Source organism: Eschrichtius robustus, chromosome 5, assembly GCF_028021215.1.
Source record: "Eschrichtius robustus isolate mEscRob2 chromosome 5, mEscRob2.pri, whole genome shotgun sequence".
In the NCBI taxonomy this organism is placed as follows: Eukaryota; Metazoa; Chordata; class Mammalia; order Artiodactyla; family Eschrichtiidae; genus Eschrichtius; species Eschrichtius robustus.
Genome location: NC_090828.1, coordinates 62,607,788 through 62,633,249, shown reverse-complemented (window position 1 = coordinate 62,633,249; position 25,462 = coordinate 62,607,788). Strand labels below are relative to the sequence as shown.

Below are 25,462 nucleotides of genomic sequence, written 5' to 3'. Positions count from 1 at the left end.
GTTTGGCTTGTGATTTTCAAAATGTCCTTGTCAAGTAGAGTTCAGTTGGCTGGAGCACTGCATTCATGACCCCAAGGCCAGGGATGTGGTCCTCATGTGATATGGGAGGACTTCTGCAGTTCTGACCCCACATTAGCCCATCCGCCATTACATGTCTGGATGCCAAGTGACAGCATGGACAGATGACCATTTGGGGGAAAACAAATCCAGGTTCTTCTCTAGTTGGGTCTGTGATGTCATCTTAGTACATGAAGAGTCATTAGGTACCCACGTACATTTTGTACATTTGAATAATCTATTAAAAAAACTGTTTTTCAATTATTATGTTTATTGTTTTTTGCAAGTAGCTCTGTGTGTTCTCAGGCAAATGGAAATGGGGAAAACATTTCTTTTACACTCATTCATTCACAGGTGATATAATCTTTCTTCCATTTTAAAATCCCTGTGATTTACCAGGTCTTTTATTTTAGGTTGATCACAACATTCTCTGCTTTTCTCTTGACCAGTGACTTGAAAAGGCATATGTACTTTCACTACAGAATAGGGTGCTCAGAAACAGGTGGTGAATTACGCCTTTAATGTGAGAAAATTAAAATGATCTGTTCAGGGAGTCAGTTTTCTTCCCAATGTACCTTTCTTCCTATTATCAATATGATAGAGAATTCATTGCATATCAGTGGCATGTATGACTCTAAAGCTGTCAAATCCCATTAATTTAGGCTTCCCATCCCCCTACATGGCCTTGAAGTGTGAGGGCAAGACACTTTGTGTCACAGGTGGAGGGAATGGTTTGTCTCAACTGAAAATGGGAAGTCATTCTTTTATGTGCCTGCTCTGGCTCACAATGAGTACTCGATAAATATTTATTGAGTGAATGGCTAGGGCAATGATTTAAATGTACTGGCCTCCTATTTCCAGTCTTTTGTTTGCCCTGTTGAACCCCATTGTCTCAGAACATACAGTGATAATAGACTATTCTCAGTTTCTGAGAAAATGTGAATGTTCTATTCCAGCAACATTGCAAGGGGATGCTGTAATTGCTGTACGTGGTGCCCTGTGGAGGCCTTTCTGGCATTCAGAAACCTGAAAGCAAAAGTCAAAGAAATCATTGTCTCCTGTAATTATTTTTGTAGCCATGTTGCTGAGGGTAAGACATGGACATTTCCCTTCGCTGTGTCTGCACAAAGGCACCTCCCTGGGCCTGGTGGGAATAGATCTCACTCTCCCACCAATATTTACAACAGTGGATGTACAGAAATCACTGCTCCCGCAACAATCTTGACTTGTGTAGGGATCATGCTTCCTTCTCCTTGATCGCAGACAGGATCTTTAGTGCTGGGCATACTCTGGGTGTATGTCGGTCTCTGGGCTTCAGAGTCCAAGGGGCTGGGTTCAGACACTCATGTTGATTTCATTTCTCATCCTTCTCTCAAGAATCCTTTTATTCCTTGAAGTATTAAAAATACCATCTTAGTTCTGTATTATGGTTAATGACCCCTTCTCACATTCCTACAGACCTTTCCCAATTAGGCTATCACACTCCTCCCTTCCCCAGCCTTCAAGAAAGACAACACCAAAAGCCACCCAAACAAGCTTGTTCTTTTAGAAGGGACCACAAATTCAAATATAGTCAGAGGCCACATCTAGCCATGAAAGTCTTTTCTAGCAATGAAAGTCCTAGATGGCATCTTCTTCCAATAGAAGGCTGTTTTGTCTACATTGAAAATCTGTTGTTTGATGTTTCCACCTTCATTAATTATCTTAGCTGGATCTTCTGGATAACTTGCTACAGCTTCTACACCAGCACTTGCTGTTTCACCCTGCACTTTTGTGTTACAGAGATGGCTGCTTTTCTTAAACCTTATGAACCAACCTCTGCTAGCTTCAAACTTTTGTTCTGCAGCTTCCTCACCTCTCTCAGCCTTCATAAAATTGGAGACTTAAGTCCTTGCTCTGGCTCAGGCTTTGGCTTAAGGGAATGTTGTGGCTGGTTTGATCTTTTATTCAAACCACTCAGACTTTCTCCATATCAGCAATAGGGCTGTTTCAATTTCTTACCATTCGTGTGTTCACTGCAGTAGCACTTCTAATTTCCTTCAAGAACTTTTCCTTTGCATTCATAACCTGGCTAACTGTTTGGCACAAGAGCCCTAGCCTTTGGCCTGTCTCAACTTTCCACATGCCTTCCTCACTAAGCTTAATCATTTCTAGCTTTTCATTTAGAGCGAGAGATGTGCAACTCTTCCATTAACTTGAACACGTAGAGGCCATTATAGGGTTGTTAATTGGCCTAATCTCAATATTGTCGTGTCTCAGGGAATAGGGAGACCCAAGGAGAGGTAGAGAATGGTTGGTGGAGCAGTCAGAACATACACAGAATTTACAGATCGAGTTCGTCATCTTATGTGGGCGCGGTTCATGATGCCTGAAAACAATTACAGTAGTAACATCAAAGATCACTGATCACAGATCACCATAACAAGCAGAGTAATAATGAAAAAGCTTGAAATATTGCGAAAATTACCAAAATGTGACACAGAGACACGAAGTGAGCAAATGCCGTTGGAAAAGCACAGAGTTGCCACAAACCTTCAATTTGTAAAAAAAAAAAAAAAAAAAATTCAGTATCCGCAAAGTGCAATAAAATGAGGTATGCCTGTAGATTCCAATTTCTTCACATCCCCTCTAACACTTCTTATTTTCCATTTTAAAAATACAGCCATCCTAGTGGGTCTGAAGTGGTACCTAATTGTGCTTTTGACTTGCATTTTCCAAATGACTAATGATGTTGAACATATTTTCATGTGGTTGTTGGCCATTTGTATATTTTCTCTGGGAAAATGTCTATTCAAGTTCTTTGCCTATTTTTTAAGTTAACTGTTTATCTTTTTATTGTTGAGTAGTAAGAGTTTTTTTAAAAAATACATTCTGGATACTAGGTCCTTATCTGATATATGATTTGGAAATATTTCTTCCCGTTCTGTGGGTTGTGGTTTTACTTTCTTGATGGTGTCCTATGAAGCACAATTCATCTTTTTTTTCCTTTTGTTGCTTGTGCTTGTAGTATCATATCTAAGAATCCATTGCCAAATCCAAGGTCATGAATATTTACTCCTTTGTTCTGTTCTAAGAGTTCTCTGGTTTTAGCTGTTAAATTTAGATTGTGCATTCATTTGAGTTAATTTTTGTATTTGGTGTGAGGTCTGGGTCAGTACTTTTGCATGTGGATATCCAGTTGTCCCAGCATCACTTGTTGAAGAGACTGTTTTTTTCCCCATTAAATGGTCTTGGCATCCTTATTGAAAATCAATCAGCCATAGATATATGTGTTTATTTCTGGATTCTCAATTCTATTTCTTTTGTCTATATATCTGTCCTTATGCCAGTACCACACTGTTTTGATTACCATTGCTTTGTAGTAAGTTTTGAAGTTTGGAAGTGTGAGTCCTCTAACTTTGTTCTTATTTTTCAATATTGTTTTGGCACAGGATTATCTTTCCTTGTACCTAAGGCTGTCTCATTCCTTTGCATACCTTCTTCTCCATCGTTTCCATCACTCACATAATAAGTATCCTAAGATGCACATTTCTTTAGGTGTTCATTTTTTTCACTGTCACAGATGTTTCTGGGGAGTAGAGTTTGCTGTGATTTCATGATACTAATTACCTCTGTACACGGTCTGGGATAGGATGAAATGATAGCAGGGAGCCAAAAATTCGACACAGCATCCTTCTCTGACCCATCCAGCTGGGACACCCAGACAGCATTTTGTAGTGGTCCATTTACTTATCTGTGATTAATCTGTAAGCAGTTAGAGTGCAAGGACGGCACCTCTGATATTTAATGACCCCTTGCCCTCAGTAGGAGCCTACTATGCCTGTTTAGTATATTACTGAACAAAGAAATCCCTGACCAAATGTGGGTAAATGTTGTCTCACATCTAGGGAAGGGTTCCAACCCCAGTGACAAAGGAATTGCTTCTGGTGGTTAGTAAACCAGTTTTTAAATTGTGATCTAATTTTGATCTAAACCAATAGACAAAATGCCATCAAAGCAAACCCTGCATGGAAGGCTGGTGGGAAGGAGAGGAAATGTTTATTGGCAATTAGCTAAGCATACGGGAGACTTTTCTGAATATTTTACTTGGCAGCTCCATGTGGTCCATGCAGACCACTGAGCTAACCACCTTTCCTGGAGTTTAGAGGCCTGTTGAGATCACTGCCATCTGTTAGCCAGGGAAATCATGCCTACCTGCAATTTGGGGGCAATGTTTACCTACTATTATTGTCTGAATTCTAGTTATATTTAAAGCTGTCAAGTTCCCCAGTGCCTTATGTGGTGTGGGGATTTTATACCCACATATCTGCAAATGTATGTAAACTATACATGGAGGTGCTATCTATATTTAATTTGTGATGTAACCATGGTGTTTATTTTCTTAACCACTATGGAATTGCAGGACCTAGACAACTGGGTATCTATTTTTAGAAAAACAAATAAACATATTAGCATTGCCCCCTCCACTGTTCCCATTAATTGACGTTCTTGCTTCCCAAATTTGTAGTTTTAAAATTATAATAGAAACAAAATATTGCATAATATTTTATAAATTAAAAATAAAATCTCTACTGTGCTTCTGCATCCTTGATGCCCAATTTGATCTGCCTCCTTGCTTTGACATGCCATTTCAGTCACGGGAATGATTGGGTAAAATACCATAGACATATTGCATTTAGCCTGGAGGGTGACCATTAGCAAGTGAAGAGGTATTTGTCTTTTCCCTCCTTCCCCCTTAACCACAGTTTTTAGTGATCCAGAGTTATCTGCTCTTATCCAAAGGAAGCTGGAAACAAAATGAGAATAAATAGTTCTTGGTCAGGCTCTAAATGAAACCTCACACCTGCTCATTTGGCCTGTAACCTGCAACTTGCACACACTCCAGTGTGTCAGGAAAAAGGTCAGATGTGGGCCAGCTGCTCCAAAGCAGGATATTTTTTGGTTTTTTTAAAATCATTTTCTTATTTATTTTTATGAGTAGGAGGCTAAGGTATAATTCTCTTAAGAGATACTCCAAGCAGATTAAGGAAGACTTACAAGGTCTCCTGTAGTCTGAGGAATGTATGACAATTCTTATACCTTGACTTCTGGAGACCCAGGTTTGTTTGAGGCTGTCTGACTCATTGAACAAGCTCCATCTAAAGATATACCTATGGTCTTCATATATTCAAAAGACCTCCCTTGCAATGATGTTGTGAGAATAAGGTCATAGTGGGCACTCACTATGAAAGTTCTTCAGGCTGTAGAGACAGAATTGTTGGTGTGGTCTAGGATGGATGTGTGTGGGACTGCGCACACAGCCCAGAGTCAGGGCTGGTCTCAGGCAAGCTGGGATGTAGGTTGAGTTTGTCTTTGCAGCTCAGCTTTGCCATTCTTTCCAGAGACCTGCCCTACTTGCGACTGTCCCCTGTACTCCTCCTGCAGTTCCCGTCCTTGTCTTTCCATGCCCCACACATAAGCTTTTCTCCCAGAACCAGACCCAGGGCATGGAGCCTTTCTTGTTCCCTTCTCTTCTGTACTGCCTGTTCCTGTGTCCCACACTCTGGCCAACAATTCCTCAGTAATGGGGTAATAAGTTCAGTAGTAGGTTCTGATGGCCTGGGAGATGATGTTTCAGAGAACCACAGAGCACTGTGACTGCTGTGACCAGATGAAGGCTCAGCATTGCCTTGTGGGTGGGAGACTCAGTTTGAAGTAGCCCTGCCGGGGCTGCTCACCCTGACACTGAACATCCTTGTGTTGGTTGTTTCACCTTGCTGAACTTCACTTTCCTCCCCTGTAAAATGAGGGCTGTGACCTTTCCCTCTCAGGGGAGTGGCCGGGGTTACACGGGATGGTAGATAACACGTATGGCCTAGGGGCAAGATTTAGTGCTCAGGAAGTAAATGAGAGTTCCTCTGCTCCCACCCGCCAACACACACTTACTAAAAAAAAGATTTGGGGTGGAGTGGAAGGGAATATAAAAATCATCTCATCTAACCTCTTGGAGAAACATATCAGTTGTAACCTAGAAAAGTGATTCCAGATGCAGAGGGAGAAATGTCCAGCTGAGTCCTTTGACTGAGAGCTGTGGGCTGCACTCATCCTCAGGGCCAGCCTTGTCCAAGTCTGATCTTGCTGCTATATGATCCAGTGAGAGCATCTTTGGAAATTAACACTCAAAATGTTCCTGAAAGGGACTTACTTCCCACAGATATGCAACCAGCCACCTGGACCCCAGATTCGTTTTTAATATTAGTAACCCTGATCTTTTAAAAATACTCCTCTGGGAATGTACTGAATCCATGTTGTATTGTTTCCTCCTCTCTGGACAAGGCCTCTCTTCCTCTCTCCACACCCACCTCTTGGTCACCCTCTCATTCCGGCAGCTGCAGGGAAGATTTCTCTCCAGCTGTCTATCAAGTCTTCAAAAGCCAGCTGGAATGTAATTGTAATCTATTTTCCACCCCTCAGTAGTAGTGGCTGAACACACACACACACACACACACACACACACACACATCGCTCAAAATTGCAAGGAGATGGGAGCCAGCACTGCCTCGTGACTCACGCAGAGCCCCGCGTGTATAATTACTGCCGTTCATACTGGCCTAGGAAAGAAAACAAGGGTCCATTTGGGTTTTAGTAAACCAGAAGCCTGACAGATAAGAGGGGAAGGAGGGGGCTGTGCTCCCTCCCTACTGCCTCCCTACTCTGCCCCCCCTTCCCCAACTCACATGCCATTTCCAGAAAAATAACATCCTGCTGGCCATTCCCCTACCTGCTCTCATCTTTATTATGCTTATTTAATGTGCAGTTTAGAATTGGTACTGTGGCTAGATTCTGCCAAGCACTTCATCGCAGAAGGGCTCAATAACCTTGAGCTAGGACCTGATGTGCCCATTTTCCTGGTGAAGGTTAACTAGGCTCTATTTCATTAAATCATGTATTCATCCAACCAAAATTGTCATGAACTCAGCACCAAGAGTTAGATTTGGAGGGGAAAGCTGAAGTTGCATTCCTCCCTATGAAGTGTGCTTCCCCTCCCTACTTTAACCCTGTCTAGTGACATCTCTTTGCAGACAGGCTAAGGTGCCATTTACTGGCTCATCCCAGTCATTGCATTCTCTCCCTCCCCTAAATACCCTTGGTTGTCCTGCTCTGTCTTCCGATCTTTCATTGGATCTTTAACTTGTTAAGGACAGAAAATATCGCTTAAAAGGGAGGAATATATACACAAAAATACATCAATATTCAGCTCTGAGTACAGAGTTTTATATTTTGTTTGCAAGCACTCAATTAAGCAGTATTGAATGAATGAATGAGTGAATGTTCACATAAGGAACAATGTATTTTAAGCTAAATGTCTTGAGATGGCTATGGGGAAATGCAAGTCCTAATGGAAGAGTAAGATTTGGGTTAGTTGACAGAGATAGGAAGTCCTAGAATGGGAAGTGTTGGAAGAAAAGCATCTTGTGCTGGGGGTGAATCTCTGGTGTTAGAATACATAAAAGAATACACTAAGGCTGTATTACTCAAGATTATTCAATTTTGTCCCCACTTATGTTCCTCGAGGCTGGTCTACCAATAACCATATATTTCATATAGCATCAGCCATTCCTTACAGGAGTTCATTAACTGTATGGCATTTGTATTGGGTGGTTAAGGCCCTGACTGGACAAATTTAGGACAAATTTTGCTTCAGATCATACGTACCTTATTGTTCTTACTCTTTTATTCTATTGTGTTTTGGTTCCCACGATTCATAAGCAGCACATAATTCCTCATCCCTTTGCTTTTGAAAAGACTGAAGTTTCAGGAAATAAAAGAAGCATTTATCTTATGATTCCTGGAAGTCTGCTTTATTTTGCAGAATGATTCCTCATAAATTTATCGTACAATGTCAGGGATTATCTGGAGAATTAGTTAGAGTGAAGAGACTCATGATTTACTTATAGTTCTTAACAGTAAGGTCAATCTTAACATCACCTATTGAATGTTTACTTGGCTCTTGATATTGCACTTAATGTTTTATATGAACCATTTTTACTGATCTCATTTGATCCCAATATTGTATGTATCATTGCTATCTCACTTTACATATGATGAAACCGAGGCTTCAGGGGTTGAGAAATTGTCCAGGCTCATGCAGACAGTAAGCAGTGGAACTGGGATTTGAACCCAGGCAGTCCAACTCAAGAGCCCACATTTTGCAGGTTCTCCCAGCCATAGCTTCTTTCTGTGACTGGAACTGTGGGCCTGACAAATACCTGGAAAGATCACATTCTTTATCTCCCAGGATCTAGGCAGATCAACACAAATGTGACCTCAAAATGACAGATGTCTGGGCTATTTCAGAGATGATTCCAAAGCATTATTAATTGTTATTATTATTATTTTTTGTAGGCAGGATTACTATTGATTGTTACTGCAATTGAGGTGGAATAACTTGCCAAGTATTCCAAACTGAAAATTCCTGGTGTTACAACCTTCAAAACTCCAACCATACATGCACATGTATATACATATGTATATAGTATGTGTGTGTGTATGTAAAAATGATAGGGTGTATCAGATTTAGACAGTTAATTATTTATTTTAGGTGTATCAATCTGCTGAAGTCTTTCCCAGTTACTCTGAAACCAAGGTATTCCCAGGAAAATCTGTTGAAATTTTTCAAATGATCTCCAAATGAATCATTTACTCTTCCAAAGAGCTTTTTTTTTTTTTTTTTTTTTGTTCCTCAGAACAACCTTCTCTAAATGCATCTTCTGAATACTTGTTAAAGTCTTTATTCTAATCTGAAAAGGTCGTCTTGTTTACCCACCTATGCCTGGGCAGGAAATCTTCTTGGAAGATTGTGTTTCTATTTTTATTGACCTTGAGGATACCATACCACCTATCTTGGCAGCTTATTGCCATTCCTAATAATCTAGATAGTCAGCAGCTACTTCCTGATGTGCGATCCAAACCTCTCCTGCTGCTTTGGCTCATTCCATTTGATTGTCATGATACTGATGTTATCCTGTTTGTGGTCCTTTTCCCAAAGCCAGGAAATCACAGCATTTATAACTGAGTCAGTAGTTATGGTCACATTTCAATTTCCTTAAGTGCCTCCATCTTGAACAGCCCTCTGAGTCCCAGTTTTTGTAATGTGGCTGAGAAGCTGTGAGAATGCCATCAGTTTGCAAGAATGGGGCCATTGATGGTTGCACAGTTGACTCTGAAGATGGCACTACTGATCCAAATCAAGATTTAAGACTTACAGAATCTTGCCGTGGACAGTTAGGTCGACCCTCACTTTGTAGAGAGATGTGGCCATTTGAGAGTAATTTGGTGGAAAAATGAGCCTGGAGTGGCATTTATATAGCATTTTTGTTTATTGAGTAAAACTGCTGTACTCAGCTTTGTATAAAACATGGGAGTAATAGGATCAAATTAAGGAAAGCTACTTAGATGGAATAGCAGGGAAGTTCCCTAATGAAGAGATCTGATAGACCATGGAATAGTCTTCCCCAGGAAGGCTGGTCTTATTGAGATGTGGTTATTTACCATGGAACCAAATAGTCCCCTACTGGATGCATCTCAGATCATTTTCACTTTGGTTTGTGACTTTGATTTAATTGGAAAAGTATCTCACATCTGTTGTTGATTACCTAAGGCTATGCTTCTCAGATTCTAATCATAGCAAAATCACCTCATAAGCTTGTTAAAATGCAGATTCCTGGGCCCTATTCCCAGAGATTCTGTTTCATCAGGTTTGAGTGTTTTCTGGGAATATTCATGGTCACTAGATTCCCTAGATGATTCTGATGCACAAGTGCTACTATAAACTCCATTGTGACAAACACTGAGTTAGGGCCTCTTTAGAAAGTTTCCCGATCTTATAGTAAGTATATCTGTACATCTTGATTTGTTCCTTGTCCTCATTCTAATAGTCCACTTTTCCCCATCACCAGAGTCCCTTTCTACTTGAGAGGGATCATGTTTGATGGAGGAAATGTTTGGTGAAAGCAGGGAGGTTGCTCAGAGGAGCATGCTCCTCCAAGGCTCCCCGAGCCTCACTCAATCTGGCCTTCCCTGGCTTTCCTGTAAGGCAGCTTGGTGTAGGACAGTGTTTCCCTAAGTTCTATGGCATGTTAACAGTTATTAGAAAAAAAAGGGGTTGTATGGTCAGATAAGTGTGAGAAACACTGCAGAAAACAAAGTTAACTAGATTTCTTTACTTCAGGGTTTCCCAGAGACTTTATCATGACAGAATCTTCACATTTTCCTGAACTTTTTGACCACAGCATTTCTCATGGGACTACTGATTCATGGAACACACTCTGAAAAACTCAGTGATTTGAAAGCAAGAAAAATTAGTTTGTAACCTCAATTCTGCACCCAAATAGCTCAGTAACTTTATGCTTTCTAAGTTTGTTTCCTCATCTGTGTAATGAGAGTAATCATGTGCCTTTTCCTAGATCACAGGGTTTTTGTGATGATTGAATGAAATACATTTATGAAGGTACTTTGTGAAGTGTAACGTGCCATTAATTGTCATTGGAAAACTTATGAGGGTCACATTCATTGAGAAACTTATGAGTTGCATACAAGTTTGGAGAGTGCAGAGTGAACACTGGACAGTTTGTCTTCATCTTTGCTTAGACTTTGCCTAGACTGACCAAATGGACTAGAAAATCTGATCTGTTTATTTCACCTGGGTTTGTATTAATACCACATTAGTAGTTAACTAGAAATTCTCAGAATACTGCTTTCTAGATCATTCCACTGACATACTGATTTAGCCAAATATTATGGCCATAGATACTTTGCAGTCAGTGCAGAAACAGGACTGGGAAGTGGTGACTCATGGTGAAGGAGATGTTCAAGGCCATGAGCCAATAAGATGAAGAGGGCTGGGACTGGGAAGAACTGGAACCTGGGCTGCTGATGTGTTTATTGGGTTGTATCCCATGGGATGGGTGACCCTAGACCAAATTCCATTGTTTCAAGGAGTTTGGACAAACTTGAGCTCAAATAAGTAATAGTCATATACAAGGGGTCCAGTATAGTGGGTGGGAAAGGTAGAGCAGTGGGTGCTTTATTGCAGAAACAATGCTCATCATTTAATAGGTGGAGTGATGTGATTCTGAGTAGTTAGTGTGGGTTGGAGCCTGATGACAACCGCCACCTACAGGCATGAGTTTGTTGAAAGACAAAGATAAAGAGAAAATCTTGAAATCAGCAGGGGAAAAACAACTGATAATGTGCAGAGGAACAGCAATATGATTAATGGCTGATTTAGCACCTGAAAATGGTAGTCAGAAGGCAGTGGGATGACATATTCAAAGTGCTGGGGAATACTGATAAAAATTTTATATCCAGCAAAACTATCTTTCAAAAATGAAAATAAAGGCAGTCCCAGATAAACAAAGACTGAGAAAATTTGTTGTTAACTGACCTGCCTTATAAGAAATACTAAAAGATATCTTTCATACTGAAAGGAAATGATAACAGATGGTAACTGAAGTCCACAGGAAGAAATAAAGAGACAGGAAATGGTAAATATGTGTGTTAATATGAAAACTTCTTTAAGTATACTTTTTTCAGTTTTTCTCTTAATTTCTCTAAAAGATACATGATTTTTGTAAAGCAATAATTATAACAGTGTGTTCTTAATATGAGACAATATTGAATTCAGGACCAAGAACATTAAATTAGTCCAAGAAGGGCACTTTTTAATAGGTGCTATTTTTTAATGAAGATATAAGATGTATATCTATTTATGGCATCACATTCATAAAGCAGAAAGTACAAGGAGATACACACTAATTGCAGAAGTTATTTATTGAACCTCTTTCATTCCATGACAGTTGTAATACATTAAAAAAAGTAAGCAATACTATAAGTTTTTATGAATGTTTCAGGAGTGCTTGAAAAGAGGAGCATTCTCTATTCTTGAGGGACAAGGTTTTAAATATATGTGTATGTATATATAAAATATCATATATATGATATATTATTTGTATATATTATATAAAAATATATATACTTATGTTGTGACTATTACAAAGACTACAGAGGCATTCTCAGATTCCAAAAGTATAAACAGTACAGACAACATTCACTGTCCACAGTGCAAACAAACTAGAAATAAACAAACACAGAAAACAAAAATTACCTGCCATCTAGGTATGAAAAAAACAAAATCATCTTTAACAACTTAGGCTTAAAAGAAAATCTAAACGAAAGTTGAAGAATATGTAGAAAGTAATAATTATCAAAGTACTACATATCAGAATTAATAGGAAATAGTTAAAGCAGGGATTAGAGGCAAATTCATGGCCCTAAATACTTATATTAATAATCAAGAAAGAATGAAAGTAAATGCATTAAGCTTCCAACATAAGAAATTTTAAAAAAATATTTAAACCCAAGTAAAGTAGAAGAAGGAATTTAATAAAATAGAAGTGGAAATTAATGAAGCAAAAATATAGGAAACAATAGAACCAATATATAAATCATAAGCTTTTTTTGGATAAAAATAATAAAATAGATGAATTGTTAGCTAATCTAATCATGAAAAAATAAAGTTTTAACATACATAATTAAAAAAAAGAGGAAAGTAACCACAGACACTGAGGAAATTAAAAGAATCATGGGAGGCTACTTTGCTCAATTCCTTGCAAATAAACTTGAGCATCTGAATGGAATGGGTACTTTTTGTAGGGAAATATTATTTAGCAAAAGAATGGATACCAGGCAGATGAGAATGCCGTGTTGTTCACCAGCCACTCACAACCAGGAGGAAATGAGAGAGATTACAGGTTTTCCTCAGGCATGGTCTTAGACCTTTCTGAGAGAGAACAGTGAAATGGGCATTGTGTTTACTCAATATGTTTCTTTTGACTTGATGTTGATGCATTTGTTCTTAATATTCTTAACATGCAGTAACCAGTGATACCTCCCCCGCCCTCTGTTTGCTGAGTATGCTCGTATAAATATACTTACTGGCATTGTATGTTCCTGCTATAAGAGTAGCAACGCTATGATGATATAACACAGCCCCTCCTCCCCCAGCCACCCGCACCCCAGGAGGGACAACAGATTGATTTTTGAAAAGGAATCTGTGAAATGAATACAAATTCATTCATTGGTATGTCTCCAGCATCCCTCTCCCATATTTCTGTTCTTTCAAAAGGTTGCTAAGCAACCAGGTAGGAAAATGGTCAAAGCCCATGTAAAGAAAAGACATGCTTATGATGTCAGAGAAATAAATGTGGGCTTGTTCACTTGGGCTTGCTTACAGACTTCCAGGACTTGCAACATAATTCATTCAGTTTCAGTGACTGCAATTGATCTTGAGGTTGGTGAAACAGTTGGCCATATCTGCCCACTGGAGACATGACTCAAGCCACCCAGGTGTGAGAGGGGGTTGCTGCTCTGGTGGTACCTTTTGCCCTTGCAAGGGGATGAATGTTCAGTGGTTTCTACTGGGGCGAGTCTCTCTGCCTAAGTCTGTGTGGTTCCACTGGCAGTTAGCACAATCTCCATAAGACATCTTTAGAGCTCACACTTAAAAACACCCAGTCTTCCTCAGGAACTGCAGCTGCATCTCCCCTGCCATTTAATATATCCACTTGATTTTAAATGGAGCCCGCTTCTGTGAGCATTGGCATGCACGCTGGCTCTGGTGGCCTAGCCTCAGATTGCTCTAAGGAACTGCACAGTCTTCCTACCTGGTGTGTGTGCCAGGGTCTGCTCATGGTGACAGGTGTTGATGTTCAGCTGCTAATTTCCCCCATTAGAGACAATGTGGTAGAATCTGATGATACAATCTGTTCATCTGAGGTCTGCTCTGCTTTTTCCTGTCTAGAATATATTGCTAACTTTACTGAAACATAAAAGAAGAAATAGCTGTGCAAAATGCCCTTTAAATGGTTTTGCTTTGCTGGGGGAAAATAAATCCATAGCAGTCAATTTGTTTGTCTATTATAAATTTATTAACAGTGTACTGTAATTAGGTGCATGGCTTTGCCTTAGAGGACAAATGGTGCTTCTTGAACTGTGACGTTAGTCTGATTGTGGTAAAATGACCCATTTGGTTTTACCAGCTGTGACTTTAGAAGGAGCTGAATGACAGAAGATGCATAAAACTCAACAGCTGAAAACATTCTCAGCTCATACTCCCTATTACTAATCATTTTGCATCCCAAACAAAATGTTCTTTGGATTTGCTTGCTAATATCTTGGTTATCTGAAGAGTACTGTGTTTAAGTTGAGGGATGTCAGAAAGACAACTGGCTTATTAAATCCGACCCATATTCCCCTATTAATAGGACATAAATTGCTCTGGCAGAATCTAAAGATACTGTGGTGTCTAATTAACCAAGAGGAATTCCCAGGTGGGGAAGCAGGATGGCACATTGGTTGCAATTGTGTTCTTCGGGATCAGGCTGCCTGCACCGGAAGCCTGACCACACCATTACCCGCTTCTGAACTGCTCTAAGCCTTGGTTTCTTTATCTCTAAAACAGGGAGTTGTATAACCTGCTTCAGAGAGTTTATGTGAGGATTAAATGAGTGAATTCTTAGCACAGTGCTTATTATACATAATAAGCTCTCAAGAAATTAAGGACTCAGACCCCAGAAATAATATTAGATGGTACAGAAGAAAATGGTCCAGCTTAAGGGAAAGTCTTGGGTTCCAGAATGGGCTTGAGAGAATAGGAGGAAGCACCATTATCAGCTCCCCTCAGCCTATTCTGTACCGAGCACTCCTGTGACTGTGTTGGTGGGAAAGGGGGCCTAGAAGAAAAAGGAGTTCCCCTTTGTGTCCATGATCCTGGAATAAGTATTTTGAACCACACTGAGTTTCACTGTTTCCTTTTCTGTGTTGAGAGAAATCTTAGAGGCAGAGAGACAGGAAAGAGTAAAAAAGGGTGTCATGCCACCTGACTCTTCACTTTTTCAGCTCACACAAAGTTGGAATCCTGGAAATGGAAAATCACAAAGAGATTAAGTTTGTATTTGTGGTCCTGTCCCCTCACTGGTCCTTGTTCTGGGTCCCTTTTTCTAAGTTTTTATTCTTGTCTGCCTTTTATCCCAAGTAAAGTGTTGGCCAATAAAGGTTTACAATAGGATGCTTCCCAGAACATTCCTATTTCAATAAGGAGCTTCTGGGATAGAAAGCAATGAGTCTTAATGCGGAAATTTGATGCAACATGACAAAACAGATTTTTTAAGTGGGGGAAGAAGAAGTTTTCCATTATCTCTTCATTACCTCTAAAATATATCCAGCAACTGCTCCTAAGGCAGAGGAGACTGGACTCATTCAGTTGATCATGGTTGGAAGTTACCTATTGCAAGCCTGAAATAGAAATTTCTTTTTTAAAAAATGTTTTATTGAAGTATAGTTAATTTACAATGCTGTGTTATTGATAATTTCTGCTGTGTAGCAAAGCAATTCAGTTATAGATATGTATTCTTTTTCATATTATATTCCATTATGGCTTATCACTGGATATTGAATATAGTTCCCTGTGCTATACAGTAGGACCTTGTTGTTTATCCATCCTATATATACTAGTTTGCGTCTGCTAATCTCAAACTCCCAATCCTTCCCTCCCCTACCCTGAAATAGAAATTTCTTAAAATCTGATGTTTCATCTTTAAAAAAAAAAAAGAACATTGTAAGACTCCTAGCCTCTGTCTGTTTTCTCATTCACTTCTTTCCTGTGCCAGTTATTAATTCAGTGCCTTTCAGCTCCAAATCTACCCTTCTTTCCCCTGCTTTGTGATACCGGAGTGGACTCATAAACATTTCTCGTTTGCCATATGGCAGAAGTTAAGCTTTGTCAGTAGAGGGTACTGGAAGGCCACTGCCAGAGGAAAGGGCCCACTTCCTGGTTTCAGGGCGCCTTTTCCTTCTTGTTTCTGTGGCCTTTGGCTAATCAGTGGCATTTGGGACACCCAGTGGTGCTCACCCTCCAGCAAGTTTTACCAGTACTCACTGGGCAGCTTCCTGGTGAGTCTCAGGCACCAGGCGGCTGGTTTCCTGTTTGCCAGCCCTGGCTTGTTTTACCTTGAGAACTTCACCGACCATAGGCCATAGTCACATCTTTTCCAATGAGGTCTGAGTCTCAGCCTTGAGTTTGGGGGCAGGGGCTCTTCCAAATTAGTTTCTTCCTCGGATAATCTGTCTCATCTAGACATGGTAGCTGCTCCCATATCTGCTCTTCGTGTACTTGTTAGAGTTCTCTTCACTCCTTAGTATCTAATCCCCTATTACTAGTTAATAATTCTTTATATTAAATTTTCCCTATTCAAATTACGGGTGTTTTTCCTGTCTTCTGATTGGACCCAAACTGATAGAGCCTAGAGGATCAGAAGTGATGTATGCAAATGGCAAGTTTGGGAAGGCACTGGACGTGCAGATCCCAGCTCTTTCCCTTCTCCTTTCTTTTGAGAGTCAGCCTGCCCTGGGGGATTGTTCTCAGCCTGCACTCAGCTCAGTGGCCAAGGCTCTGCCCTTGAGTGAGGGGCCCAGCCCTGGCCCCAAGACCAGCTGGATAAGTCTGCTTAACTCTATCTTTCAGTCTTAGAAAGCCTACTTCCTGCAGGTAAAAGCCACATTCTCTGAGATCAGCTCTATCAGTAATAAAGGTGTCATTTTGGACTCAATCTGCCGACTACTTTTTCTTGTTCCTCAATTAGTTCAGAACCCAGACAGGGAGAAGTCCTACTTTTTATTGTCTCTCCCTCCCCCACTCACCAATGATTTTTATATGAAACAACTTTAAATAACTTATCACCAGAAAAATGGATACTCCAGGAAAGCGTAGCATGTCTAACCCATGCTCTTTAGCTTTGCCTGTTCCCTGGCCCACTGTCTTATCACCGTGACTTTCCCCCCACCACATATAAAGCTGTTTTTTCTTAAAATGCTAACCTAATTGGGGAGTGATTCTGTATCTCCAAAATGCTTTGACACACCTTAGTGATCACCTTCAATGAGTACAATCCCACAGAACCCACAGAAACAGTCCAGAATTTGAGGACAGGAAAAGCATTTAGAAAACGTCATCTATTTGAAACACATCTCTTTAAAATCATGAATTAATAAGTCATACATTTAAAACTGTGTGTGAAAAAAAATAGACTTGTGGCTTGCACTCCGTGCATAAAGGACCACAGAGGAAAAGGGTCATTAGCCAGCCCTTGGGCAAGGTCTACTTCCCTGACACATTGGACACTAACAGTTGGATTTGATGGCGTTGCTGAGTTCTTGTTGAAGGAGGAAGTTGAAGAATGGATGTCAGCAAATGACCACATTGGCTCAGACAGTGAGCCACACACCACTTGATAATAGCAGTTTCTATTGTCCTTGACTTTCTCTCGCACTCTGCATGCATGGCTGAGTTGCCTGTGTGTCCTGTGTGTTTACATAGTGAGAATACAGAGAAGGGAAAGGTACCCCAATGTGCTTTAGAGAGAATTAGAAAATGCAGTTCATGCCTTTTGTAAACATTTGAAATGTTAGTGTAGTGGCCAAGGATTAATAAAGCTCCATGACACGCCCTATCTCAAGCACAGGCCTGACATGGGGAGCATAATGTAACCTTGGGATTCTGAGATGATCTTTGAAACAGATTCTTGTTGGGCTGAAAAGCCAGAGGAAATGAACATCTTGTCACTTACTGATGGTAAATGGTTAAAAATGGGTTTATTATGAGCCGTGTGATTTGATGTGCTAACTTTACATTTTAATGATTATAGCTTAACATTGCAAACGGTGTTATTTAAAGGACAGGATCAAATTAGGTTATTAAGAATCAGAAAAAAAAGGGATCAGCAGCTTGAAGTTTAAGTACAAATCTTTGCTTTTCTCCTCACTGCTTTTAGTAACTTCTTCAGTTATTGTAGAATAAATTATCATAGGTATTAATCATAAAACCTCTACTTTCTTAAACAGTGGTTATCTAAGGCCGAGATGTGACTTAGGCTCATTTTGTTTTTGTGACACGGTTCAGGACATGCTACCCCTGAATATGGGACCTTGGCATATTGAATATTTCAAACGGAAGGAATTTGAGAAATCGTGTGTGCAGGAAGGGCTTTCTGACCTTCCCCAGAAGCAGGTCATAAGACCCTCTTCCTCCCTACACCCGGAGGGAAGGAGCATCCTTACCTCCAAAGACCAAGACAGTGGACACAGAAAGGACCTGCATGAATAGCCCTTGCTAAGTTTCCCCAGTTCACCACACTTCCTCGTACTCTTTGTTCCATCACGTCTTTCCAAGACTCTCCACTCTTCAACATACTCAGGTTTAACTGTTTCTTCAGGCCTTCATTTCCTTATGAGGGCTCCCATGCATGTAAAACTTATATTAAACAAATTTGTATGCCTTTCTCTTGTTGTCTGTCCTTTGCTACAGAGGCCCCAGTTGAGAACTTGAAGGGTGAAGGAGAAAAGGTATTTTTCCTTTCCTACATTTGCTTCTTTCCAGACATGTTCCCATCTAGCGTTGTCCTTGCAAACCTTTTCTTTCCTCCTTTTCCCTGCTTCAGAGGACTGCCCCTGATAGAGCTGCCTTCACTGTGGAGTTAGCACTCTGCATGGGTATCCATTCTAGCCTGGACCTGCCTTTCACGTTTACTGAGGGTGCAGTGCATAGCATTGTGTTTCTGATTTCTGTGTCATTTTCATATCATCTCTTTTCTGATGTTAAAGAAATATCTTCAGCTATTTAATTTTTTCAAATGATTCCTCTTCAGCAGAATTATATGTATATTTTGAATAAGTCTTGGTCTGTGTCCCATGTATCAAGATAATTACCCAGAGATACCCACTGTCTGAACCAGGGAGCAGGTGCCTGCAAGGGGCAGAGGGGACCCCAGCAGCAGGATTCTTGGTCTGACCCTGGTGGGGTTGAATAGCTCAGAGTTCTCATTCACAGCATGTTCTAGGGGGTGGTGACCCAGGGGTGCTCTTCACAACCCTACAAGCCCTCTGGGTGGTCACTTTCTCCTCTGCTCCACAACTGCTCACTGGGTCACCTCGAGAAAATGAGGCAATCAGCACCTGCTCTCTCTTCATTTGAGTTACATGGCAGGATCCTAAATGTTCACTGACAGGAGGTGTGTGCCACCTAAAAAACATTTTAAAAGTTAGAAATCACATATGACATGTGTAAACCATTTCAGCCTTCTTTCTAACAGTGAAAAAAAAAATAGAAACAGCCTGAATATCCATCAGTGGGTGAATGGCTAAACTGTAGTATGCGTACATTATGGAAAACTCTTTGGGTAAGAAACTGGCATGGGATGATCTTTAAGCCATGTTACTGAATGGAAAAAATAGGTACCATGTAACATATAATCCTATTTCTACTGTCCCCAACTATAAATATAAATACTAATATAAAATTTATATTGTGTTTATTGTATTATAATTTATAGCACAGCAAAAATATATATATATTTATAACAAATATTTTAAAATGCAAAAACAAAATGTCTGAGAGAATACAAGCCATACTGATACAGGGAGGAGACTGGGATTAGGGGTGGTAATGAAGAGGTATTTTGCTCTTTGCTTTCTATGTCCCTGCATTGGGGAATTTTTTTATATTAAGATGGAGTCATGTATTACAAATAAATACAAAAATTTTGAAATAATTAATTTTGAACAAGGAAGATGTGACTTAGGGCAAAAAGCAGCTTTGGCTGGGGCTAGGTGGTGATACTGAAGGATGAGACCTTGGCACGTATCTAACCACTCACCCTCATTAATGAATCTCGCAAGTTGTCAGAATGGCAGCTCTGTTGTTGCTGTGTTTAACACTCTCAGAATAGTTCATTGTGTTCAAATGTCTTGCTTTATCGCTTTTATGAGTAAAGACATAGAATAGCTTTTGAACACACTCCTGTGTTTATTTAACTATGTTATTGATTATTTATTAACTATTATACTTCAGTCTGTATATCTTCCTCCCTATATTCTCTTTCTCCTTTCCCAACACCCTCCCCCTCTCACCAACTGGTTGATATATCCTGTTTAGGACCTACCTCAAAATTGACAACTTCCAGGAAGTCTTTCTTAATTAACTCAGTCCCACTGATAAATCTCTTACTCAGAGTCTCCTTGTTGAGTGTGATTTAATATTAGAGGACTTTATTTGGCACCTTCTTAGACGTATCGCTTGCTAATTGTTTTTCTGTCATTTTTTGCGTGTATGTTCTCTTCATTCACCTTCCAGAATAATGGATTCTTCATGAGATGAAATACAGGCAGCAGTGTGGTGGACATTGGAGACAGAAATACCTCCTTGAAACCTGACCCTTCCACTTTTTAGTTGGAAGTTTTTAAGCAAATTCCTTCTTTTAAGCTGCATTTTCCCCACCTGTGAAACTGGAATAATAATTCCTATTGTTATTTCAATAGGAATATGATTGTTGTGATGTTCTGTTGTCCTACATGTGAAGCACTTGGCATGGAGCTTGGTATACTGTAATACCACTCAACATGGGATAATTATTAGTATTGATCCTCTTCTGTCTCCAACCCCCATGCATGTATATAGTGGTCCTGATGTTAGATAGTGTCTGTAACGCAGTTTAAATCATGATTGATTTGCTCACTTTAGTCAGATATGTTCAGGGACCTGGCGACATTTGGGCTACAAAGGTAGCCCAAATGATGAGGGATGAGGCTTATATTGTCAAATCCAGCTCGAGTCACTACCTAAGGGGACTCCTTTGTTCCTCAAACCCTGCTTGCTGTGAAGTTGCTCACATCCAAAGGAGCTGTTCCATATTTGTCTAATTTTATGCTACTTTGGGGACCAAGGTCATATTTTGTCCTGGCATCATTTCTTGGTTTACTTACAGTATATGTATGTTTGTGTGCATTCATTCATGTAGTCATTCATTCAACAAAAATTTACTGAGTGCTGCTGTGCTGGGTACTAAAGATACACAGGAAGCATGAGTAGGAGGCTGCTAGGTTGACAAATTGGGGAGAGCATTCTAAAACTGAAGTTATAGCATGTGCAAAGACCCCCAAGGCATGAAAGAACAGGACTTGCTTTAAGAGCTGCAAGTTCTGCATAGTGCAGTACTGCAGCATTGGGTGAGCATAGGCAGGTGGTTTGAGATGGGATTGGGTAGATAGGCAGGCAGGGCCATCTGTATATCATGCAAAATAGTTGACATTTTATCCTGCTGGCAATGTAGATCTACTGAAGAATTTTGAGCAAGAAAATAACAAGGTCAGATTTGTATGTTATAAAGAAATTCTAGCTGCCAAGTGCAAGATGGATTAGAGGGAGATGAGGATAGAGGGAAAGAGAAAAATAAGGAGGCTACTGGAGTAGGCTGATGGAGATGATGTGACTGAACTCGGCTGTGAAGGAGGGGATGGGGTGATAAGAAAGGAATTTAGGAAATAGAACTGATAGGTGTTGGTGCTTGATTGATGTATTAGTTTTCTATTGCTTTTCTAACAAATTTAACATCTTAAAAGAGCACAAATTTATTGTCTTCCAGTTCTGTAGCTTAGAAATCTGACATGGATCTCACTGGGCTAAAATCTGGGTGTCAGCAGGGCTGTACCCCTTTGTGGAGGCTCTAGGGGAGAACTGATTTCCTTGTTCATTCAGGTCATTAGCAGAATTCAGTTTCTTGCATTTGTAGAATTGAGGTCCTTTTTTCCTTGCTGGGTATTAGCTGAGGCCCATTCCCATCTTCCAGAGGCCACCTGCATTCCTCAGCTCATGGCTCCCTTCCTCCATCTTCAAAGCCAACAGTGGTGAGTAGAGCACCTTTCACACTTTGAATCTCTCCTGCCTCTTCTTTCTTTCTGCCTCTCTTTTCTGCTTTAAAGGACTTGAGATTAAATTGAGTCCATCCAGATAATCCAAGGTAATCTTCCATCTCCAGGTCCTTAACCTTAATCACATCAGCAAAGTCCCTTTTGCCGTGGAAGGTAGCATGTTCATAGGCTCTGGGCATTAGAATGTGGACTTCTTTAATAAGGGGAACCCTTATTCTGCCTTTTCAAGTTGGATGTGAGGCCAACGGAGAGGGGTGAACTCAAGTTTCTGACTTCAACAACCAGCTAGAATGCAGATTTAGGGGAAAATGATGAGTTTGGTTTTGAACATGCTGACTTTAAGGTACCCCTGGGAAATCAAAATGGAACTTCTAATAAGTAGCTGGATGCACCAGCCAAAAGGCAGAGGGGAAATTGAGGCAGGAGATATAGATTAGGAAGCTGATGACGTATAGTGAGCCCTCAGTGAATGTGTAGAACGGGAGGAGAATAGAGCTAAGAACAGAATGCTGGGGCCAATAATATTGTAGGTGCACCAGAGGGAGAAGCACTCACAAAAGAAACTGAAGAAAAACCTACATGGTCTCCCATCATGGAGTCTGGTTCCTTGTGGCTCATTTCTTCCTTTCTCCTCTACTTGGCCTACTTTCTTCTCATTCCCTGGTTTCCTGCCTGTTCCTAGTATCTGCTTCCTAAAACCAGTTTGTACAGTGTACTCCATGGCCTCTCCCATCTGCCTCGTCATCATGGAGCTTTCAGCTTCAGCTCCCATTACTAAAGTGCCTCATTCTCCTGGTTTTTTGTTTGTTTGTTTGTTTTGTTTCTCAGTTCAAGGTGAAAAAAAAAAACAAACCTTCTAAAGAGAATCAAATTGACCCAGCTTATCATTTGGGGTCATGCCTTGGCATAGGTTACCAGATTAAATTTGGATTGGTTGTCCTGAGGTCAGGTACCCCCCTTCATCCAATCATCTGCTTCTCTATTTCAGAAACTAAAATAAATTCAGTTTGACTGTTCAGCAAATCATTTTGTTCCACAGAGGCTTTGGGGGAAGAAGGTTAACTTTATCTCCATTGTATTTGCTGGACCCAGGATTATGATGTCAAAAATAGGCATCGCCCCTTGCAGCTAAACTCACATAGCCCTAATCCTGTCTGTGTGCAGGGGATCATTTTGTAGAAATTGAATTTAGGGTCCAAATCACAGGAATAAAATCCAGGCAGGCAAACCTCAAATCGAATATAGTCATTTTCCTTTACTGACTAATCTCTTTTCTACATTGCCTTGGTATGTTTATAAACATTATCTGTTTATAAACATTATCCAAATGAGCGCTTGTTTATTCAGGCTTGTGGACCTTTCAGCACTCACCATTCATACATCCTCCTCTCAGCATCCATACACATACCTGAGTGATGCCTGCCTATCTCAGCTGTACACTGACTCTGCTATCACACTGAATATGAAGCATCTCTCCTTTCGGAGAGAGACCCTTTTGGGCAAGGTTGCAGTTTGCATCTGTAGTGTTGAGAGGAGCCAAAAAGGTACAATTGTTATTATTTGGTGCTCTTCCTGGATGGCAGGAGAACTAGAGTTTATATTGCCAATGCAAACAAAGTACTGTAAAGCCTTCAAATTCCTTTTAGTTTTCATTATACTCAGATAGTAATCTTTCACAAGACCTTAATTTACTGAACCTAAGTATGATGGATGGACTCCAGGAAAGGCGGGGCATCTACAAGTTCAAATGAGCTTCTCTAAAACCAAATTCCTATGATGCCAAGCTTCAGAGAAAGTGTTTCCTTGTGTGGGGTTCACGTGAGGCCACCATGGATTGGTGGTGGCCTGGGTGAGTGGCGATCTGCTGCTTTCCTCTGTGTCCTACTACAGAGGTTCAGGCCAACACATAAACAGTAGCCCCTGCCCATGGTTCCTGCTGAGGGACAGACTGAAAACAGGGAAGGGACAGTGGACAGTGTTCTCTACACAAGTGTAGACACTTCCATCCATTCCTCCGGTGGACCCTTGCCAGGTCATTCTCTAATTGCGGTAGAGGGTTATCCCTCCATGCTCGGCTGGCCAAGGTCAAGCTTACTAGGGTTTAATCAAGTCTGTTACTCTGTCTACAAGTAACTTCTTCATCCACCCCCAAAACCGGTTAATGGTTTTGGGGGTGGATGAAGTGTGTTAGACAGTAGGTTGCTTGAGCACCTCTTCTCTGTGGAACTGACCTCCGTGAGAGCAGAATGAGCAGGGAACCTGAGCAGAGCAAGGGAAGTTCGAGCTCTGGAGAGGGCTGTAGAGATGGTGTAGGGCAAGCTGCTCACTGAGAGATGCCCACAGAGGTGAACTGGGAGGACATGTGGATGTACAATCTCAAACAGCTGGAGCCAGTAAGAACAGGTCAGCCATGCTGGTATTAAAGCAGAAGTTATCTGATGGTACTTTTATTATTTAAAGAAAGCCAGGGAAAGATGAAGGCAAATATTGTTGCATGAAATGAATGAGATAGAGGCAGCCTCCAAAATAACTGAAGGGCAACTTTCAACTGTTACTCTTTCTAGGTGGGTACACAGATAATTTTCCATTGGGTCTTTGAATCAGAAGATCTGAAGGATGATTAAATTCTTATGCAGAATGGGGAAATCATATATTTCCTCTCATCATTCTTCCTTCCCACCTCATCCTTCCCTTCTACTCTCTCTCCAGACCTGAAAGAATCATATAGTCTAGCCTCAAAAAATTACTCATGTTCTTTGAACCTACCAGACTTTTTTACACTTCTGTGACTTGGTACATCTTGTTTCCTAAGCCTGAAATGGCTTCCCTCTCCTCTGTCTTGAAAAATCCAACCAATCTTCAGGGGCCAGCTCAAGTTCATTTTCTTTTTAAAGTCTTCTGGGACTCCCCAGATTGGGTAAGTTGCCCCATTATTATGCTTCCACTTACCTTTGTAGTTGTGATATACTTATCAAATTATGTTCTAATCATGTAATAGGATAATACTCTGAAATATGATCAGCTCAATTAGGATTAATTGCATATAACAGTGGCTTAAAGAAGATGGAAGTTTATTTCTCTTTCCTGTTAAGGAAGACTAGGGAGAAGCAGTCTAGAGCTGGTATGGCAGCTTTACAATATCATCATGAATCCAGTTTCCTATCTACCTTCTTTGCCATACTCAGCTCATAGCTCTCATTTTCATTTCATGTCCAAAATGGCTGCTCAGGCTCCAGCCATCATATCCATGCTCCAGGAAGCAAATAGGGGGAAGAAAAAAATGGCATGTCTCCCATCCTTTAAGAAGACTTTCTGGAAACACCACAGAACAATTTTAGTATTATATCATTTGGCCAGAACGTAGTCACATGGCCACATCTAGATGCAAGGAACTCAGGAAAATATATATGGCAGCATTGTGCCAGGATAAAAATTGTACTAGAAGAAACGAAAAAAGGAATGGTATTGAAGAGGCAAATTACAATCACATTATCTGATACATTTTTTAAATTTCTGGTCATTCTTGCTGCTTCCCCTGCCTCTGCCTATGGGGGCTGAGCAATCTATGGCTTTAGGAAGCAGTTAGAACCCAAGTGAAGGGTTATAT

General features: G+C 40.4%; 1 protein-coding gene across 1 annotated transcript in view; it reads left to right on the top strand.

Annotated features, from left to right (window-relative positions):
- Positions 1-25,462, top strand: part of MYO3B (myosin IIIB) — a 372,706-nt gene that overhangs the window by 88,793 nt on the left and 258,451 nt on the right. The window lies entirely within an intron of this gene.